Source organism: Lontra canadensis, unplaced genomic scaffold (assembly GCF_010015895.1).
Source record: "Lontra canadensis isolate GAN:19392208 unplaced genomic scaffold, GSC_riverotter_1.0 scaffold53, whole genome shotgun sequence".
Lineage (NCBI taxonomy): Eukaryota > Metazoa > Chordata > Mammalia > Carnivora > Mustelidae > Lontra > Lontra canadensis.
In genome coordinates, this window is record NW_022631047.1 from 4,734,578 (window position 1) to 4,738,158 (window position 3,581).

Here is a 3,581-nt window from a genome sequence, read left to right on the forward strand (position 1 = left end):
TAATGAAAGGGTATACAATCAGATGTTCTGTATTTAGCAGGAGGGGACTACTACTATGTTGGCAAGATACCAGGATAACACACAACTCTTTTTTAAAAAGTTGGAGTTTAAAGGGTAACATATTTATAGAACTAATTCTTCCCCCCTCCACCCCCCCCATTTAACTTGTTTTAATGTTTCTTCACAAATGGTGAAAAATACTAAAGTACAGACAAGGAAAAATCATAATGTTGTGGCCAACATTATAAATATGGAATTATAAATTTAAAACATTTTCTGGTTTTAAAAAATAAATCTCGTAGTCAATGCAGCTCTGTGAGGTCTGTGCATCTAGTAGGGCTGTCTCTGAGTTCCTGATGGTGCTCGCCTTTATCCATTTTTCCAGGTCCTCCATGCCCGCCTTTTCTTCCTCTCATCTGTTCATCAAAGGTCCAGGGGACCTGCCAGGGCCGCACCATCTTCCTCCACCAAAGCCACCTCGGTCTATGCCCTGGCCACCATGGAAGCCCCCTCTGTCTCCACCATGGCCACCTTTGAACATCCCACTGGGACCATTGCGGTCCATGAGGCCATCTCTTTCGCCCCATATATCACCAGGGCCACCTCTGACATGGTCACTGTCCTGGGGTGGAAAGGGTGGTGGAAGGAAGCCTTCAGGCTTCAGGGCCTTACACTGGCTGCATTCTGTTCTCCAGGTGAAGTTCTGGTTTCCACAACCTGGACCGGGGCACTGCCAGTCTCTAGCTCAGCGCCGGACATTTCTTCCTCCAGATGGGTTCCCTTGGGAACCCCGGGGCCCTTTGGGGGGAAAGCCACCTCTGTCTCCTCCGTGGTCTCCCATGGACCCATGGGGCCCCCAGGATCTCCTGGGCCCCCGGACCTGCACGAAGTGGCAGCAGCATTCATCTGCCCTCACAGGGCGGCATGCCACCCCGCAGGCTGTTCCTTGGAAGCTTCTTCCGAGCAAGAGAAAACTTCAGCTTGCTCCCTTGAAAATCTTTCCCATCAAAACACTCCATGGCAGCCTTGGCAGTTGGTGAGTCTTTATAGGACACTGTAGCATCACCTTTGGGCTTTCCTGTTTCCTTGTCCAAATAGATATGGATCATGGGTTGTCCGGTTCTCCTGTTCATCTTAACTCCACACTGCTTAAAGATGTCGGCCAGATCACCTAGAGTCACATTATCATTTAAGCCTTGCACAGAAATTGCACTGTTGTCAAGAGTCTTCATCTGTATGTACAGGTGGGCCTAGACCAAGATCTGGTCCTTCATCCAAGGTTCCACCAGGTTTATTGAAGTCACCTCGCTCTCCAGTGCCCATTCCACCACATCCTCCTCCCCTCCCACCTATGCTCATGCCTCCATGATCAAATCCCCCTCTTCCCCTGCCCCAGTTATCAGGGCCACTCATGCTACGGTTTTCTCCTAGTCTGGAAAATCCTCCAGACTCCTGCCCATAAACACTCATGCTACTGGGGTGGTCCTGTTGGAATGAACTCTGCTGCCCGTAGCTGCTGCTCTGTTGGCTATATTGACTTGGTACCTGCCTGTAGGATCCAGTTTTGGGGGGGATAACTAGTGGGTGGCTGCTGTCCATAGCTGCTTTGTTGACTGTAGCTACTCTGCTGTCCATAGCTGCTTGGCTGCCCATAGATGTTCTGCTGAGAATAACTGCTCTGATCATAACTAGTCAACTGTGTAGAGGAGTAGCTGGTGGGAGGATAAGATGGTAGTGCTGTGACTAGCTGCATGGAGAAGCTCCCAGGTACCTGGGGATAACTGTAGTTACTTTGTCCATATCCTAGGCTGGGCTGCTTGTAACCCCCTGTCCTAGATTGAGGTTGACTAGTCTCAGCAGGTTTGTTACCATCCTGTGGTCTTGCAAGTGCGGTGGCTGCCGGCTGCTGCCCATAGGCTGGGTAAGCAGGCTGAGTGCCATAAGCAGACTGAGCTGCATAGACGGCCTAGGTAGTAGTGACCATAGCAGTGGTGGTATCATAAGCACCACTGTCGTACCCCTGGACAGGCTGACTGTATGCCTGGGGGGCAGTTGGAGTAGTATAACCAGCAGGAGGCTGTCCATAAGAAGTTGCATAGGCTGTCTGCCGATAGGTAGCAGTGGTCTGAGCCTGGGTATAGCTGACATCAGTGGGCTGTCCATAGGTTCCATAACTTTGCTGCCCATATGCCTGGGTGGTCTGTGCATATCCTTGAGTGGGATGGGCAGTGTATGCACTGTAACCCTGCTAGGCTGCAGCTTGGCTGTATGTACTGTAATCCGTGGACACCATTTTCTCTCCTTTCTTCACGTTCTCTCAATGTCTGTCTCCCTCTCTCTTTCCCTCTTATAGAACTAATTTTTAAGACAAAGTTGTATGAGAAGCTTTTCTGTCTTTTTTTGTTGTTGTTGACTCAGTCTCTTACAATAAGGATAAAAGACAATGATAGAAACTTTTCTGTCAGTCTATATAGACGAGTGATGGAAGGATCCTATTTCCTCACATATTCTATGCACCCACTCTGTTCACTTCCTCTTATTTGTCTTTTCCCTCAGCTGATTTTTAAATTTAAGTGTATGGATAATTTTACTGAGTGTCATCTCTGCTTTCAAAGTAGTCTTAGCTTCAAAACACTTTCTGGAAATACTCTTTATGCCCAAATAATATTTGTTTACTTATATTAACTAATGTAAATGACTTTCTAGTTTAAGTTTTCAGTAATAATCCATGAAAGATATATTTCTAAAGTTCTCAAGGACTACTGAAGAGTTCTTTATAAACTATGTTTTAATTGCATACATAATGAAGTATATATATTACGTACCTAAAAGGACTCCAACGAAAGGAAATTTTCTACCAAGTATTTATTTCATGAAAGGGATCAGCAAAGGAGATAGAGAATCTAAGTTCAGAGAATTAAATGGAAAAATATATCTATAGTATGGCATTATGGAATTAGTGGAAGAAATCAAGCTAAATGAGATTGCAAAGGATATATGCTTATCATCTATAAAAAAATAACCAACTAATGATTGTGATGAGAAAAATTTAATGGGATACTAGGAACAGAAACCAAATTGTCATTGGTGAGGAATAATGTGAGAAGAGGAAATAATGAGAGAAAAGTATGAATAGTTCTTCCCAGAAGTTTGACTTGAAAGGTCAAAGCTTTAACTGAATGAAGAATTAGAGTTAAAGGAAGCTGTAGGGTATTAGGTGGGCATAATTAAATGTTAACTGGAAGAAACCAAAAGAAAGGAAAAAGTTGAAAGATCGATATAGACACATATGTAGCCTATACTCTATAATGTGTAGATCTATCTTCAATAACAGAAACTTGAAAAAAGCTATATTTAATATATTTTATACATCTCACTGAGATTTGTAAGATAATAGAATAGTCTACAGTATTTATAAGATAATAAGGGAGGTAGAACTTAGAGATTTGATGAGAGTGGAGCAATTTAAGAAAATATACTGGAGACACTGGATAGAGAATGGATTAAGAAAACAGTACTGAAACAGAGTGGAGATTAAGGACACAAGAATTTAAGACCAGTCTTCCTAATTTTTTAGAGAT

The 3,581-nt window shown here is 43.7% G+C and overlaps 1 pseudogene; it reads right to left on the reverse strand.

Moving 5' to 3' along the window:
• Nucleotides 1-302: 302 nt before the first annotated feature.
• On the reverse strand, nucleotides 303-2,293 carry LOC116877556 (annotated as a pseudogene).
• Between the last annotated feature and the right edge of the window lie 1,288 nt (nucleotides 2,294-3,581).